The sequence below is a fragment of the Durio zibethinus genome, chromosome 13, assembly GCF_047325235.1.
Source record: "Durio zibethinus cultivar Kanyao isolate XHJ-2024 chromosome 13, ASM4732523v1, whole genome shotgun sequence".
Lineage (NCBI taxonomy): Eukaryota > Viridiplantae > Streptophyta > Magnoliopsida > Malvales > Malvaceae > Durio > Durio zibethinus.
Genome location: NC_143174.1, coordinates 20,877,804 through 20,897,486, shown reverse-complemented (window position 1 = coordinate 20,897,486; position 19,683 = coordinate 20,877,804). Strand labels below are relative to the sequence as shown.

The 19,683-nt window shown below is 34.3% G+C and overlaps 2 pseudogenes across 1 annotated transcript; one reads left to right on the top strand and one right to left on the bottom strand.

Moving 5' to 3' along the window:
* The first annotated feature begins 2,459 nt into the window (after positions 1–2,459).
* On the top strand, positions 2,460–5,511 carry LOC111304119 (protein IQ-DOMAIN 6-like; annotated as a pseudogene). The gene is made up of 6 exons (XR_016326564.1): positions 2,460–2,806; positions 2,896–2,919; positions 3,315–3,533; positions 4,142–4,368; positions 4,466–4,579; positions 4,654–5,511. The product of XR_016326564.1 is annotated as a protein IQ-DOMAIN 6-like (transcript).
* A 52-nt stretch (positions 5,512–5,563) lies between these two features.
* On the bottom strand, positions 5,564–17,864 carry LOC111302546 (cytochrome P450 711A1-like; annotated as a pseudogene).
* Between the last annotated feature and the right edge of the window lie 1,819 nt (positions 17,865–19,683).

Here is a 19,683-nt window from a genome sequence, read left to right as displayed (position 1 = left end):
ACTATTTGTGAGAATTGAAAAAAAAAGCCTCATTCGATGCATTTTAAGTAAAATAAAACAAGTACAAATATTACAATTATAGAGCCCCCACCCCCACTTCCTGCAGTTTCTACAACCAAACAGAAAAGGAAAAAATGAAATGAGTAGTTTGTAGTAAAATAAGTAACCTCGTACTAGTACAATTTTATAATTATTTTCTTTGCTTTTTTTTTTTCTTCCATTTAAAACATGTTTCCTCTAACTGTTGCTTCTTCAATCTTTCTCATAAACTTCTTTGAAGGTCCCCTGTTGTCTTTTTTTTTTTTTTTTTTTTATGAATTTGGAGTCAATTGTGCTCAAAAGTGAAATACCTTAGTAGAATTTACCAATTGTAAAATAGGAGAAGAAACATTCTTCCTTCATTGATTTGTTTTAGGAGCATCACCCTTTTTTGCCATGTGGAGTGACCAAAACATATATTTATTATGCTCTTTATAAATTATACTTATCAAAAAAATGAATTTTAGGAATGATATGATAATTTAAAATATAATATAATGATACGATATAAATATAATATGAAAAAAATGATATAAAAATAACAGTTTAAAATTTTAACAATAATTATATATAAATTTAATGATATAAAAAAATATTTCATATTTTTATATTAAGATAAATTGTAATATATAATTTTTATATAAAAAATGAATTAAATATATATAAATTTTAATATTTTACTTAAAGTTTATTTGGTGGCAATAGTAGCTTTTGTTATTTGCCTCCCAAGGTGAGAGTCTTTTGCTTTTTGCCTTCTAGGAGAGTCAAATCCATTCTCTCCATCTAACAGTCTAAAACCACCACTACCAAAGACTGTCATTTCGTTTTTTTTTTTTTTTTTGAGTGAAAAAAAAAAAAGGATACGGCCATAGCCAACCTGTAATACTTCAGGTAAAACAAGTTACCATTATCAAAGTCTTGATTTCAAAAAAAAAAAAAAAAAAACAGTTGTATCAGTTGTTTTAAAGGCAATTTTCCTGCTTGTAGGTTTGGCATAATGATACAGGAGGAGATTGATTTAAACTCCAATATTAGGTTTATAGAACAGAAATCTGTTGTCTTTAAATGCAGTTTTGGATTTACCATTAACATTATTTGTTCCACTACTGCCTCAAACACCTTCCAGTTAAATGCTTTACTTTAATGCTCCTCTGCCTCTGCTTATGCCCCTGCCTCTGCCTCTGCCTCTGCCTCTGTCTCTCATAATTTCCATGGCATCTCCTCTTCACACTTCACGGCTCATATTCATTCAGTAGCAGGCAGCTTTATCAAACAACCAAAGGGTTACGACTGTACCATAAACTTGCTTGCCTTTTACTCCAATTACATTAGCACTATTAATTCCTACTGCTTTTTTAAAAAGAATACCATTGACTTCTTCTAATGCTTTTTATCCATTGACAGAGAATCCCAAGCAAAAAAGTTCAGTTTAGATTACACTAAATTACTAGGATTTTATTGTTAAATTGATTATTATCAAAACTTATCGAATCAATTTAATAAAATTCAATCGATTTCGATCAATCAAATCTGTTTCAATGGATTTATGCTCACCCGACTACTCGGTTTTAAATTAGAAATCTCAGACTATATAATAAGTTACATTGGAAGCAAATCCTCATTGTCAAGAAATTTGAAAATCAGATTTTGTCTTTACAGACAATTTGAATTCCACCTAGCTGTAAAATTTACTTGCTATTTGTGGTATTCTCAATGCTTACTGGCATCAGACCAGACCAATCATCCCCTCAGCCTTTTTTTTTTTTTTTTTTCTGGTGATTCTCTAACCCTATACAGAAAAGAAACGAAAATTTTCACAGCTTTGAATCATCTGAATCATTTTAAACTAAGGTCTTTTATTAAAAAAAAAAAATCATTCGGGGAGTAAAAATTTTTCCAAAGAGAAAAGGTAAGATTGAACAGAGATTTTAACACTATCCATTCAAGTGTCCCAGGCCAATTACTAGAAAAAGCCACACAGCTTAACAAAGAAACCAGATCTTCAGTGCACCGACTAGAGGGATCCTTTGTCAGTTAACTTTTCTTTTTTTGTGACTTTTCGCGTGCTATAACGAAGGGAACGTCCCTTTGCATGTCAAATTTTCCTGAAAGCAGTGGGACCAAATGCAAGCACAGAAAGTCTTATCACATGCAGGAATTCCATTGAGGGGGATCAAGAGATCAATCCTTCTTTGTTCGTTTGGTTTCTTTTGAATTTCAAAATATTAAGCCTCTAACCCAAAACCCAAAATTTCCCCACGTTTCTGTCTCTCTCCTTCTGGTTTCAGGGTTCTTCATTGTTTTCCAAAACTTTGTTTTTTTGGCTCTTTGGGAGCTTTTATTTCAATCTCAAATCTCTCCATTTGGGTTTTTATTATTGTTTTATGTGTTCATTCAATCTGCTTTCTTTTTCTACAAAAAAAAAAAAAAAAAGAGAAAGTTTTCTTCTTTGAGCAATTGTTTTAGTTCTATTTTTTCAAAAAAAAAAAAAGAAAAGAAGAATGTTCATTTTTCTCACTCTTATTGTGTTATTCACTGTTCCCATTACTGCCCCATTTCCTTTGTCTTATCAACTAGCCTCCTTTTGAGTTAAGTTAAGATCAAATTTGTTTCATTTCTCTGTTTTCTTCTTCCCTCCATAAAATTTTTAAAAAAATGCCGTTTTCTTTAGCTCTGACAAAAGATATAGCTTGAACCGTCGATGGGTGCTTCAGGGAAATGGGTGAAATCTCTTATTGGTCTCAAGAAGACTGAAAAAGAAGACCAAGTAAGCTCTGCGCTTTTATGCTTCGTTATACAGTTACTTACTGTTACATACATTTGTGCACTAAAGCTGTTTTTCCTTTCGCTATGCAGAAAAAGGTGAGTGGCAGGGGTCAGGTCGATACGATTTTTTTCGTTAAGAATTTGATTTGATTTGAATTTTTTTAAAATTTTTTTTTATATTTGAATTTAATTCGAATTGATATTGTATAAATTATATTCGATTCAAAATTAATAAAATATTATTTTTTAAAATATAAATATTTAAATATATAATTATATAAATATATATAAATAAAAAATTAAATAATTAATAAAAAATAATTTTTATATAATATTGGGTTCAATTTATCTAAAATTCCAACTCGATTCGATTTCAATTTTTTTTTAATTTTATTGGATCTGATTCGATCCGAAATTCAATTTAAAAAAAAAATTCGTCATATGATATCGAGTCGAATCGAAATTTATCGGAAACGGATTGGATTGCCGACCTTAGTGGCAAGATTAAGAAATTGAGGTTATGGAGTTCTTCAAGGGACTTGGGGACCTCATGGAAGGGGTTTAAAGGAAAGTTTAGAGCAGATTCTGAAGGATCCGATTCTTCACCAAAGACTGATGCTTTCACCGCTGCAATGGCAGGAGTAGTTCGAGCTCCTCCTAAAGATTTCAAGGTTGTAAGGCAAGAATGGGCTGCTATCCGTATCCAAACTGCTTTTTGTGGCTTCTTGGTAAATTTGAATTCCCTTTTACTGCCATTTTTTACTTTCCTCCTTTGATGTCTGAGAAATTGAAAGAAATTCTCTATAGAAGAGGTTCTTCATTGTTTCTCAAATTTCAACAGTTAATATACCAGTGTAGCCATACAAATAGTAAATAAAGATTATATCTAAATCGATTTAGCTTGTGAAAGAAACTAAGCAAGACATGCTGAGACCTAACTCCACATAAACCAAAGCTTTTGATTAGGGCCTAGAATAGTAAGTAATAATTCTATCCTCCAATAACAAATTAGATTTTGAATAGAGGTAGCATGTCTTATTTTTAAAAAACATACTTAATTCTTAATTTGGACTTAGCTCCTTATTTAGAAATTTTAACTTCATTGTATAACAGTAGTATTATTTGATCTAATTAATGTTTTTAAGGTTCATGTAGTTACCCTTGAGTAAATTTATTGTCAAATTTTTATTGATGTATTCATCCTCGGATCTTCAAATTGTTGGTTCACTCAACGGCCTATGTTTTCTGTTATATTCTCCATGTTGATGGTGCTTGTTGCAGAAATATTCTGTTGTTGCTGAACCAGCATACCTATTTACCAGCAATTTTTATGTAGGCAAGAAGGGCTTTGAGGGCTTTAAAAGGCATTGTGAGGCTTCAAGCATTAGTTCGCGGCCGACAGTTGAGGAAGCAGGCTTCTGTGACACTTGGTGCATGCAAGCTCTTGTTCGTGTCCAAGCTCGTGTTAGGGCTCGTCATGTGAGAATGTCCATAGAGGGGCAGGCAGTTCAGAAGATGCTTGATGAACACCGAAGCAAGGATGATATCTTGAAACAAGCAGAGGTACCACTAATCAAAACTTTAGTTGCCACTTCAATTTGTTAATATCATTATTAGCTGTTTGGAAAATTTCCCCCTATGACTGTAAAAATATTTTCAGGATGGGTGGTGTGGTAGCAAAGGAACACTGGAGGATGTTAAAACAAAGCTACAGATGTGGCAGGGAGGAGCCTTCAAGAGAGAAAGAGCACTTGCTTATTCTCTTGCTCAGAAGGTATTGAAATTTTCTAAATTTTGCATCCTTGTTTAAATCGAGGAAAAATATAATTGAAGTTCTTTGCTTTACAGCAATGGAGATCAAACCCTGGTTCAACTACCCAAACAAATAGTTCAGTTCCATATCTCAAAAATCAAGAGTTTAACAAGAATAGTTGGGGATGGAGTTGGCCAGATCGTTGGATGGCAGCCCAGCCATGGGAGACAAGATTGATGTAACAATCACAGGCTGATCCTTCTGAAGCAACTCCACCATCAAAAAGTTGTTCAGAATTCTTCGTGGGAAAGCATACAAGATCTTCCCAACAATGCTTTGTGAATGTCAGAAAGAACAATATCACCACTAGGATTTCTGCAAATCCTGCACATATTGGGCAAGTTTCTCGATCCTCTTCAGGTCCAAGTTCTGAATTTCGATTCGATGAGAGCTCTGCGTCATCTTCAATATGCACTTCTACCACACCAGCTTCCGGAAACACTTTCTTGGCTTCAGATAGAACAGAGGAGAGTGGCAATAGTAGGCCAAACTATATGAACTTGACAGAGTCTACCAAGGCAAAACAAAGAGCTAACAATCATGCCTTCAACAGAATCCAAAGGCAGTCCACGAATGAGTTCCAGTTCAAGAGATCAGCTGCTTTATATAATGGGGATACAAAAAGTAGTGCTGGTTCTGATCCCTCAGTCCATATGTCTTGACCACTATATCGACATACACGATTGGATAAGAGCTCAATGAAACCAGAGAGAGGGGAAATTGCTTGTATAATTAGATGGATTAATTGTATGTTTCTTCAAAAAGTCGACATCTTGTTCATTTTTATTGGAATGTGTACGAAAAGCAAGCTGTCGCAAACACCTTATTGAGTATTTTGATTTGAGGGCAATCCATTCTGTACAATTGTTCATTTTGCTCTTCCTTGAATCACTTTTGCGTTATTATTATGACTGAGGAATATAATTCAGCAACATACAATAATCTTCATGTTCTATTTATGACTGTGAGCTTTACACCATTTTTGAAGTAGAGAACTATATGACATATTCAAGCTCCAAAGGATTTTCCATGCTGGAAGAATGTCGAAATATATATTTCCATATAGGTGTATCAAGGAGAGTTTGATATCCTGGAAGGGAAACTTCTGGGCAATGCATGCCCAAGGCCCGATTCCAAACGGAATGAGTGTTGCGCCTGAAGCAATAATCACAACAATACATAAGCAATAGACAACAATCAATAATCAAATGCGCAGGAAAAATAAAGCACACCAAGATTTACGTGGAAAACCCTCCAGTGTAGAGGGAAAAAATCATAGGCCACCAGAAAAATCTTCACTATCAAATAATAGTTATACAAAGTTCTTCTCTAGCTAAAACTAGAGCTAATCAACAACTAGAGAAACAATTGGAGAAATCTCACCAAATAAGTGACTCAACAAATACACCCTGGATTTGTTCCTAGAGAGCTTCAAACCCGATCTTCACCGTTCAGAATGTATAACTCTGAATCATAAACCTCCTGACAAGGTTCCAACTCAATCGGACCATTGATCGACTTCCGTTTAACCAACTCTCCCTTCTCCTTTTTCTCTCTCTGCTTTTCCTGGCTTTTCTTCTTTCTCTGCTTGGTTGTCGACACACACATAAAACAACCCCACCTCTTTTTTATTAAGTAGCTAGGGCTCTGTGTAAAATAAAAGATCAAGGCCCATGGCCTTTACTTGGTCCAAAACCACTTACATGGGACTGGACCCCATTTTCCTAACAATCTCCCCCTCCAGCCCCATTAGGAGGAGATTCATCACCATAGCAGTTTCATTTGGAACTTACCTTGGCCAGGGAACTCATTCCGGCCAAGTTACTGCAAAGCTCAAGCTTTTTCCTGGGAAGTATCTTAGTCAACATATCTGCCACATTTTTATCAGTATGGACTTTCTTCAATAGCATCTGCTGTTCTTCAATCACTGAACGTAACCAATGATATCTAACATCAATGTGCTTTGTTCTAGCATGGTACATGGTATTCTTACTCAAATCTAAAGCACTCTGGCTATCACAAAATACCACATACTCTTTCTGATTCAACCCTAATTCAAGAAGAAAACGTTTCATCCAAAGCATTTCTTTACATGCTTCAGTTGCTGCAATATACTCAGCCTCTGTAGTTGACAAAGCAACACACTTCTGCAACTTAGACTGCCAAGATACAGCTCCTCCTGCAAAAGTGAACAAATACCCTGAAGTAGATTTCCTACCATCAAGATCGCCTGCCATGTTAGCATCAGTAAACCCTTCTAAAACTGGTTGTGAAACTCCATAAGTCAAGCACATTTTTGAGGTACCCCTCAAATATCTAAAAATCTATTTCACTGCTTCCCAGTGAACCTTCCCTGGATTAGAAAGAAATCTGCTCACTACACCAACTGCATGAGCAATGTCAGGCCTTGTACAAACCATAAGATACATTAAAGAACCGACTACAGAAGAATAAGGAATACTAGACATAGCTAATTGCTCTTCCTTAGACACTGGACAAGATTTCTTACTTAGATGAAAATGGTTGGCAAGTGAACTGCTAACTGATTTAGCATGTTGCATGTTGAATCTATCAAGCACTCGTTCAACATACTTTTCCTGTGACAACAACAGGTTTCCAGCTCTCCTATCTCAGATAATGTCCATACCAAGAATCTGCTTTGCTGGACCTAAATCCTTCATATCAAAGGACTTAGACAATTGTTCTTTCAACCTGCAAACCATACTAGCATCTTGTCCTACAATCAACATATCATCAACATATAATAATAGGATAATGAAGTTACCATTAGGGAATTGTTTAACATACACACAAGAATTCGCTGCTGTTCTTTTATAGCTATGACTCACCATAAAAGAATCAAACTTCTTGTACCACTGTCGTGGAGCTTGTTTCAAGCCATACAAGCTTTTCTTCAATTTGCAAACTAAGTGCTCTTTCCCTTTCACTTCAAAATCCTCAGGCTGATTCATATAAATGTCCTCCTGAAAATCACCATGCAAAAATACAGTTTTAACATCAAGTTGCTCAAGTTCAAGATTCAAACTAGCTGTCAATCCCAGTACCATTCGAATAGAACTCATTTTTACAACTGGAGTAAAAATCTCATCAAAATCGATGCCCGATTTCTGAGAAAAACCTTTTACTACCAATCGAGCTTTGTACCTCACTAGTTTGTCACCATCCTTTTTCAACTTGAACACCCATTTATTCTTTAATGGCCTCTTCCCTGTTGGAAGTTTAACAAGATCATAAGTACCATTCTTTCGCAATGACTCCATCTCTTCTTTCATTGCTTTTAACCAGTGCTCTCTATCCGGAGTAGCTTGCACATCTTGAAAGCTTTCTGGCTCCCCTTCACTGGTAACTAAAATAAAATCTGAATTTGGATACCTGGTAGATGGCCTGCGCTCTCTAATAGATCTCCTAGGCTGAGACTCTACATCACTTGATGCCGAAGGTAGCTCCCCCTGCTCAACACTAATAGCATCTGGCTCATCACCAACTGTAGCTGGCTCATCCATATCCCCAAGTTCTGTTTCTGGCTCATTTTCACCATCTGTGACTCTTTCCTGTGAAATCTCTGTCGGTGTTGAAACATCACACTCAACAGTAACTCGTGTAGTCTTCTCATTTTTCTCAAGGTCTACTATGGTTTCTTTTTCATGAAAGACCACATCTCTGCTTCTGACTGTCTTTCTCTTTACTGGATCCCATACCCTGTAGCCAAATTCCTCATCATCATATCCTACAAACACACACTGTGTAGCTTTACTGTCAAGCTTTGATCTCTGCTCTTTCGGCACATGCATGAATACTTTACACCTAAAAATTTTCAAGTGAGAGTATGAAGCATCTTTTCCTGTTCACACTCTTTCTGGAATGTCAAAGCCCAAAGAAACTGATGGTGACCTGTTAAGTAAATAACAAGCTGTGTTGACTGCTTCACCCCAGAATGGCTTTGGTAATTTTGCCATCCTCAATATACATCTGACTTTTTCCACAATGGTGCGATTCATTCTTTCAGCTATACCATTATGCTGCGGTGTTTCAGGTTCTGTCCTCTCATGCCTGATCCCATGCTTTGAGCAATACTCTTCAAAGCTTTTAGATGTGTATTCCCCACCATTATCAGTTCGAATACACTTCAAGGGTAACCCTGTCATCCTTTCAACCATGGCATGAAATTTTTGAAAATACTGCAGTACCTGACTTTTATATTTCAACATATACACCCAAGTCTTACGTGAAGCATCATCAATAAAAGTAACAAAATATCTGCTACCACCTAATGACTCAACCTCAATGAGACCACATACGTCAGAATAAATTAATTCCAATCTATTTTCTTTTTTCTGAGAATTTTTACGAAAAGAAACTCTATGATGCTTACCAAACAAACAATAATCACATGAATCGAGATACATACCTTTGGTTAAGGGAATAAGAGAGTGCCTTGCCAAAACCTGTAACCCTTTTTCACTCATGTGTGCCAGCCTCCTGTGCCACAAGTTTGCTGAAGCATCATTTTCAACGGTATTTACCTGGTTACCGTTCAATTGCATCCATGTCTTATACATTGTGCAGCATAGTTTTCCCCTTGCAACTACCATAGATCCTTTGAGAAGCTTCCACTGTCCATTCTTTTGTCGGCTTTCATATCCCTCCTTATCAAGGACATTAACAGCAAGCAAGTTCATTCTCATATCTGGAATGTGTCTGACATCCCTCAAAGTCAACATGCAGCCTGTACTAGTTTGTACAACAATATCACCAATCCCAACAATCTGCGACACACTCTTGTTTCCCATCTTGGTACAACCAAAGTCTCCTGCTTTATAAGTTGTAAACAACTCTCTCTTAGGAACACAATGATATGCCGCTCCTGTGTCAACTATCCACTCAATGCCGGGATCACTAACATGATTACAATCATCATGTGTACAAATCAAAGTAACTGAATCACTATCTGAATTCACTGCTGCAACATTGCCATCATCTGAACTCTTACCTTTCTCATCTTTTCGCTCTTGCTTTAAGATTCTACAGTTTCGTTTTATATGACCCGTCTTATCATAATGGAAACACTTCACTTTACCTCTAGACTTGGATCTATGTTTAGACTTATCACGACCTTTTGAGTCCTGACCTCTGTCGATGTTTCTACCCCTGTTCTCTGTGACCAGAGCTTGATTCTCAGGGTCTACATCTTTTCGCCTCGCTTCTTCATTAAGTATACTGTCCTTTACCATTTCCAATGTCACCTTATAATCAGGAGCTGAATTAAGAACAGTCACAACTAGAGTATTCCAGCTGTCTGGCAATGAACCCAAAAGAAATAATGCCTTCATTTCATCATCCATCTTAAGTTCCATAGTAGTCATCCGATTAAATATATCTTGAAAATCACTCAAGTACTCTGTAACAGATCGTCCATCCCTGTACTGTAAAGTTACAATCTTCTTAACAAGCATAACTTTATTCATACCTATTTTTCTCTCATACAATGCTGCCAATTTTTCCCAAACAATGTGAGCATCTGACTCCTGCGCTACATGATGGAACACGCTGATATCAACCCATTTTCTGATTGTAGCCAGCGTCTTTCTACCTAGCTTCTTCCAGCTTTCATCTTTCATATCTGCTGGTTTAGCCGAATCACCCAATACTGGCTCATACAAATCTTTACAGTATAGATGATCCTCCATCATAGGCTTCCAAATTGAATAATTCGATGCTATCAATTTTATCATGGAACCTGTATCACCCTCCATGATCTCAAACAGAATTTACTTCTATCCTGGGATGCTTCTGTATCGATGTCTCAAAATAACCCTCGCTCTGATACCACTTGTTGCGTCTGAAGCAATAATCACAACAATACAGAAGCAATAGACAACAATCAATAATCAAATGCGCAAGAAAAATAAAGTACACCAAGATTTACGTGGAAAACCCTCCAGTGTAGAGGAAAAAAACCACGGGCCACCAGAAAAATCTTCACTATCAAATAATAGTTATACAAAGTTCTTCTCTAGCTAAAACTAGAGCTAATCAACAACTAGAGAAACAATTGGAGAAATCTCACCAAATAAGTGACTCAACAAATACACCTTGGATTTGTTCCTAGAGAGCTTCAAACCCGATCTTCACCGTTAGAATGTATAACTCTGAATCATAAACCTCCTGACAAGGTTCCAACTCAATCGGACCACGGATCGACTTCCGTTTAACCAACTCTCCCTTTTCTTTTTTCTCTCTCTGCTTTTCCTGGCTTTTCTTCTTTTTCTGCTTGGTTGTCGACACACACATAAAACAACCCCACTTCTTTTTTATTAAGTAGCTAGGGCTCTGTGTAAAATAAAAGATCAAGGCCCATGGCCTTTACTTGGTCCAAAACCACTTACATGGGACTGGACCCCATTTTCCTAACAATGAGATCATAAGGATGCCTTTTTTGCTAAGACTCCAAGTGCTAACCAGACCCATGTTCCCTGCTTATCCATACATAACAAAATGAAGTTGGAAAATCACAGACTATCATTGGTCCATGCACAAAATTAAATTACATTGGGTTCTATACGGGAGATGGTAATACCTTCCTAACATAAAAAAGAGAGAGAGAGAGATGGTAATAGCTTAGGTAGAAGGTAAACTCCCATCTCCACTTCTTTTGATGTTCCTCTTGCAACTAATGGAGAAACAATGTAGAACCTCATAGCCTCTTTAATAACCTGAAGTCAAACCAACAAATGCAATTTAAGGAACATAAAAGAACAAATCCAATTGTCAAACATTGCTTAAATATCAAAAAGTGAAGCCTCAGGGACTTGCCTGATCAAGATTCGGAAATTTATATTGAAGATCATAAGCAGTTGGCACTAGGTCATGGGGCCCAAACCCATCAATCTCTGCCAGCAATTTTTTCTCCACCTCTGTATGTCCATCAGCTAAATCTACAATTGAAGATAATGTAAAGGCTATTGTTGCTGACCCAGAAAGAAGATGCTCATAAGTGACTGCAATAATGTAGCCTGGAGTAGACACATTCTCAACCACATTCTCTGATTCCCTTGCACTCAATATTTGAGACAAGAAGTCCTTTGAACCTCATTTTAGTCCTGTTAACTTTCCAGTCCATGGTTCCTGGTATTCTTTTTAAAATCTGCCTGAAAGGCTCCTGTAATACGGGGACAAGTAGACCTATGATATTGAAAAAGAACCTGATAAGTCCATCTTAAGTTGTGTTGTAGAGTAGATATGCTGATTGACGTAGTCAGAGACTTCATTATTTTTACTGCCTTGGTTATTCACAGTCCTGATTCATTCACTCATTGATTATGGTTTGTAGAGGGCAAAGTTAACCCCAAAAGCAGCTTGTCCAATTATATCAGTAGCCAGTTTGAGTAAGAGGTTAGAAAAAGTGACGTCTTTCTTTAAATAAATGGAGATTTTCTGTAGGAGATTCAATATAATTTTGCATGGTTGGAATTAGGCTTGCGAAGTATGATGGTTGTGTTGGGTTTGAAGTGACAAACATAATAATGTAGAAATAATATATCATAATAAATTTATAGTAATAGATAATAATCAATAATTCAAAATGTTAGAAAAATAAAACACACCAAAATTTATGTGAAAAACCATCTAGTGTAGAGAAAAAAAATCACAGACTATCAAAAAATTTTTCACTATCAAATAATAGATATACAAAACTTTTTTCTAGTTAAATTAGAGCAAATCAATAACTAAAGAGACAATTAGAGAAATCTCATCAAATAAGTAACTCAACAAATATACTTTGGATTTGTTCCTAGAAAGCTTCAAATCCGATCTCTACCAATCAGAGTGTAGAACATTGAATCGTAAACCTATTGATAAAATTTTAACTCAATCGGACCACAGATCGATTTCTGTTTAACCAACTCTCATTTATCTCTTTTCTTTTTATCTTTTCTAGCTTTTCTTTTTCTTTGGTTTCGACGCTTGCCTACCAGCCACTCCACTCTTTTAATATGCAGGGCTTTATTTCACATTAAAAGTCAAAAAGCTTTGGGCCTTTTAATTGGTGGATATAATGGGGCTGGACCCTACATTCCTAACAATATCTCCCTCCAGTTTCATTAGGAGAAGATTCATCTTCATAACAGTTTTATTTGAAACTTGCCTCGACCAAGGAACACATTCCGACCAAGTTGCTGTAGAGTTTACACTTTTTTCTAAGAAGTCTCTTAGTCAATATATTTGTTGTATTCTCATTAGTATGGACTTTCTTTAATTGCATTCGCTATTCCTCAATCATCAAATGTATTCAATTATATCTAACATCAATGTGCTTTATTCTAGCATGGTACATAGCATTCTTACTCAAATATAAAGCACTCTTGCTATCACAAAATACCACTTACTTTTTTTGATTCAATCCCAATTCAAGATGAAAAAGTTTCATCCAAAGCATTTCTTTACCTGCTTTGGTTGCTACAATATACTCAACCTTTATAGTTGACAAGGCAATACACTTTTTGTAACTTAGATTGGCAAGATATAGCTCCTTTTACAAAAGTGACCCTCAAGTAGATTTCTTACCATAGGATCGTTTGTCATGTTAGCATTAGTAAACCCTTCTAGAATTAGTTGTAAAACTTCATAACTCAAGCACATTTTTAAAGTGTCTTTCAAATATTTAAAAATTCATTTCACTATTTTTTTAATGAAATTTTTTCGAATTAAAAAGAAATTTACTCACTACACTAACTGCATGAGCAATGTCAGGCTATGTGTAAATTATAAGATACATCTAAAAACTGACTATAAAAGAATAAAGAATACTAGACATAGCTAGTTGCTTTACTTTAGTCATCGGATAAGATTTTTTACTCAGATGAAAATGGTTGACAAGTGGACTACTAACTGATTTAACATGTTGCATATTGAATCTACTAAATACTTGTTCAATATACTTTTCCTATGACAACCATAGCTTTCTAGCTCTCCTATCTTAGATAATATCCATACTGAAAATTTACTTTGCTGGACCTAAAGTTTTCATGTCAAAAGACTTAGACAATTGTTCTTTCAACCTATGAATTGTTCCAGTATCTTGTCCTATAATCAACATATCATCAATGTATAATAGAGAATAATGAAGTTACTATTAAAGAATTTTCTAACATACACATAAGGATCTGCTACCTTTCTTTTATAGCTATGGCTTACCATAAAAGAATCAAATTTTTTGTACCACTATCATAGAGCTTGTTTCAAGCCATACTTATATTTTTTCAGTTTGCAAACTAAATGCTCTTTTTCTTTCGCTTCAAAACCTTCAGGCTGATCCTTATAAATATTTTTTTACAAATAACCATGCAAGAATGCAGTCTTGACATCAAGTTACTCAAGCTCAAGATTCAAACTAGATGTTAATCTCAGTACTACTCAAATGGAACTCATCTTCATAATTGAAGAGAAGATTTTTATCAAAATCGATGTTGGGTTTCTGAGAAAAATCTTTCACCACCAATCAAGCTTTTTACTTTATTAGCTTGTCACTATCTTTTTTTCAGCTTGAACACCTATTTTATTCTTCAATGACCTCCTTCTTTTTAAAAGTTTAACAAGATCATATGTATCATTTTTTTACAATGATTTCATTTATTTTTTCATTGTTTTTAACCAGTGCTCTCTATCCGATGTAGTCTGTACATCTTAGAAGCTCTTTGGCTCTCACTCATTGATAACTAAAATAAAATATGAACTTAGATACTTGACAGATGACCTGTATTCTTTAGTAGATATCCTAGGTTAAGACTCTACACTACCTGATGCCAAAAATAGCTTCCTCTACTCAATACTCTCTGGTGGAAATGACTATTTCCTTACTTAACACTGATTGCATCTAGCTCATCATTAATTACGGTTGGCTTATTTGTATCCCAAAGTTCTGTCTCTTGCTCATTTTCACCATTTGTGATTTTTTTTGATGAAATCTTTGTCAATGTTGAAACATCACACTCAACAATAATAAATATAGTTTTCTCTCTTTTTTCATAAAAGATCACATCTCTACTTGTGATTGTCTTTTTATTTACTAGATCCAATAACTTGTAGTCAAATTCATCATCACTGTGTCTTAAAAATACACATTGTGTGATTTTACTGTCAAGCTTTGACCTTTACTCTTTTAATACATGCATGAATGCTTTACACCTGAAAACTTTCAAATGAGAGTATGAAGCATTTTTTCCTATCCACACTCTTTCTAGAATGTCAAAGCCCAAAAGAACTTATGGTGATTTGTTAAGCAAATAATAAGCTGTGTTGACCACTTCACCTCAAAATGGCTTTAGTAATTTTACCATCGTCAACATACATATGACTTTTTTTATAATGGTGCAATTCATCTTTTTAGCTACATCATTATCTGTTATGTTTCAGGTTTTGTCATCTCATGCCTGATCCCGTGCTTTGAACAATATTCTTTAAAGTCTTTAGATATGTATTCTCCACCATTATTAATTCTAATACACTTCAAAAGTAACTCTATCATCCTTTCCACTATGGCATAAAATTTTTAAAAATATTATAATACCTAACTTTTGTTTTTCAATATATATACCCAAGTCTTATATAAAACATCATGAATAAAAGTAACAAATAACTCAATAACTCAACCTCAATAAAACCATATATGTTAGAATGAATCAATTTCAATCTTTTTTTTAAACATATATAAAAAGAAACTTTACGATGCTTGCCATGCAAAAAATGATTACATGAATCGAGAGATATACCTTTGGTCAAAAAAATAAGAGGTTGCATTACCAAAACCTGTAACCCCATCTCACTCATGTGTACTAGCCTCTTATGCCACATATTTGCTAAAGCATCATCCTCAACAGTATTTATTCGGTTGCTGTTTAATTGTATCCATATCTTGTATATTTTACAGCATAATTTTTCTCTTGTAATTATCATAAATCTTTTGAAAAGCTTTCACTATCCATTTTTTTATTGACTTTTATAACTATTCTTATCAAGGATATTAATAGCAAATAAGTTCATTCTTATATCCAAAATGTGTCTAACATTTCTTAAAGTTAACATGTATCATGTACTAGTTTGTATAACAATATTACCAATCTCAATAATCTATGACACACTTTTATTTTTCATCTTAGTACAACCAAAGTCTCTTGCTTTGTAAGTTATAAACAATTTTCTTTTATGAATACAATGATATGCCATTTTTGGGTCAATTATCCACTCAATGCCAAGGTCACCAACATGATTATAATAACCATGTGTATAAATCAAAGTAACTGAATCACTATCTGAATTCATTGCTGTAAAATTACCATCATATGAACTCTTATCTTTCTTATATTTTCGTATTTTCTTTAAGATTTTGTAGTATCGCTTTATATGACTTAGTTTACCATAATAGAAGCATTTCACTTTTATCTCTGGACTTGGATCTATGTTTAGATTTACTATGACCTTTTGAGTTTTAACCTCTATTGATGTTTCTACCTTTGTTTTCTATGACAAGAGTTTGATTTTCAGGGTCTAAATCTTTTCGCCTTGCTTTTTCATTAAGTATACTATCTTTTATCATCTCTAATGTCACATTGTAATCGTGAGCTGAATTAAAAACAGTCACAACTAGAGTATTTTAACTGTCTGGCAATAAACTCAAAAAAAAAATAACACATTAATTTCATTATCCATCTTAACTCTATAGTAGTCACCCAATTGAATATATCTTAAAAACCACTCAAGTGTTCTGTAATTAATTGTTTATTCCTGTACTGTAAAGTTGTAAGCTTTTTAATAAACATAACTTTATTCATGCCTATTTTTCTCTCATATAATGTTGCTATTTTTTTTCAAATAATGTGAGCATCTGTTTTTTACATTACATGATAGAACACGCTAATATTAATCCATTTTTTTATTGTAGTCAGCATCTTTCTACTTAGTTTCTTTCAGCTTTCGTATCTATTGGCTTAGCTGAATCACCAATACTAGCTCATACAAATCTTTACAGTATAAGTTATCCTCCATCAAAGATTTTTAAATTGAATAACTTGATACTATCAATTTTATCATGAAACTTGTATCAATCTTCATGATCTCAAACAGAATTTGCTTCTATCTTGGGTTGCTTCTGTATCAATTTTTTAAAATAATTAGTACTCTGATACTACTTGTTGGGCTTGAAGTGACAAATATAATAACACAAAAGTAATATATCATAATAAACCGACAGCAACAGACATCAATAATCCAGAACGCAAAAAAGAATAAAGCACACCAACATTTATATGAAAAGCCCTTTATTGTAGAGGAAAAAAATCACGAACCACAAAAAAAATTTTCACTATCAATTAATGGATATACAAAGTTCTCATCTAACTAAAACTAAAGCTAATCAACAATTAGAGAGACAATTAGAGAAATATCACCAAATAGATAACTCAACAAATACACTTTAAATTTATTCTTAGAGAGTTTCAAACCCGATTGTCACCGTTTAGAATGTAGAATATTAAATCGTAAATCTGTTGATAAAATTTTAACTCAATCAGATCACAAATTAACTTTTATTCAACCAATTCTTCCTTTATCTTTTCTAGCTTTTCTTTTCCTTTGGGTTTCAGCCGCATACCCTCGCTTTTTTTTTGCCTAATAACTCCCCACACGCTTTTAATATGTAGGGCTTTATTTCACATTAAAAAAAAAAAAAAAAAGCTTCAGGCCTTTGAATTGATGGATACAATGGAGCTAGACCCATATTCCTAATAGGTTGGTGGATAAATACTATTGCGCTTATCATAGTCGCTCATCTTGCATCCCAGCAATATTCAGGTGTCATCAAGATTAAAACACTTGCAATCTTCATTGATAGCACAGTTACGTTACTTGTGTACTATATAAGAGAGTTCCTTGTGAAAAAGAGACCCTTTGGACCAGTGGGGAGGCTGAAGGGGAAAAGAGAAAAGCTGCAAACTGACCTGAAAATAGAACCATATTGTTTGGCAAGGACTGGAAACACATCAGGGCCGTACTTCGTCATCAACGGTAGATGTCCTACCACCCTTTTCACCCCACAATAGGGCCCATATAGATAGCCCATTACACCTGCTACCATGGCTAACACTGTGAAGATTGTCGACACCATAGAGACTCTAGGGCAGAACCCTTCTGCACCAATTAAACTTTGAAGAGTTTCATAGATTAGATCCATTTCCTTTTTCTTTGTAAGATGGAGTTTATCTCTTACAAAGATGGACGAAGGCGATAGGGGCTCTAGATTATAATAATAAAGTTGGTAATTGAGATGGGGATTTCTCAAAGGCCAAAGCATCTTTTTGGCATTTGGTCTTCGTCAGTATTTGAATGAATATTTGGATAGATACTCTATTGATTTGTTTTGGTCAAATTATGCAATCGCTCATTGTATTCATTCGAAATTTAAGAATTCAATCTTCAAACTAGTATGATAAAAGTTTTTTTACCAGTTGTCCAAACGAAGCATTAGTCTTTACAATATATAATTCATAAAAATTTAAGTCCTCTCATTATATTAATTTGCTAATCTAAATTTAATTGATAACTTTGTCAATTCTCTTTGGTTAAATATGCCGAAATGATCATTAGCTTATGACATGATATATATTAAAGCTAATGTGGCTTTTTGTGGAAGGAAAAAGAAATAAATGAAAACAAGAAAAAGAGAAAAAATATACGTATCAATTATCATCTAAACCTTAAAATCCAACCAAAAAGCCACATAAAATTTTAGTCAACGTCAGATAAATTTTTAGTTTTATATTGGATTGGATATATTGACTAAAAAATGTGATTATTGTGCATGTTATGGTCCCTTGTATTTGTCCTACCAGTTAAACGAGTCCGTTATTTGACAGCAAAATCTAATTGTAGGGCCCTTCTGATGCCCGGCACTGTTACATAAGCTTTGAAGCTTTCCAATGGATCGCCGATTCTCCTGCCGGTGAAACTTAAAAGACAGGATAGACTAATTGGAAGGGACATTCATTTAAATTGAGACTTCGTAATGGTTTTAAAATCATGCATATGTAGTCTAATCAGGTAATAATTAAACAAATTCCATTTTTTCCATTTGGCTCCATTCCATTCTCTCTCACAGGTTCACAACTTGGGTTTTTTCTGGCCTGATTATCCATCTGTTCAGGATGGGATTATTCTGCTTGAGATACTGAGTCGTTGACCGTGAAGCAGACCAATACTTTTGTTGACAACAACTTTCCACACTAGTAATCCTGATATTTGTACACTATGCTTACTTTAAAAAAAAGTTGGTTTGAAAAAATGAATTGAGTTTTAGATCAATTGATATATCATTAAAATTGATATTTATAGGTTATAAATTCAAAAAAACTTATATGGGTAATATATTTTTCGGCTATTAAAGTAATGGTTCAAAGTATATTAAAAATTAAAAAAAAAAGTTGGTTTGAAAAATATTCCTTGTAGCTCATGAGGTTTGCGAATATCCTCTATCCTTGCATGCTTCCTGGCTGCTTAAAATTCCTCCGGCTGTGTTTGTTTTACTTAGTATTGGAGGATGTCGATGGATGCTTTTTGTGCCTTCTTTAATAAATTCATATCTGGACAGAGCCAGATAACATTACTAACCTCTTTTCCCTGCTCAGCTTTCTTGTATTACTAGGTTTTAGATGTGGACAGGTAATGTGTGATAACAAGCTGGAACACCTACCCTTTTTTGTTTCTTTAAATGTCTGACAGGAAGGATTCTGGTACGATAGCCCTATTATTCTCATGCATTTATCTATTCCAAAGACGCTTGAAGCACTCTTTCACGTTGATTCTTGAGAGATTGGATGTAAATATATTTTCAAATGAATGTTAATGAAAGTGTTTATAAAACCTATTTTGGTATTAGAAATAATTTTTCATGGATAAATGAAGAATTACAACCTTTTAAATGAATCATTATGTGCAACTAATAAGATTTTTTTAATTTTCAATAAAAGCATTTGAATGCTCAACTCACGGAATCC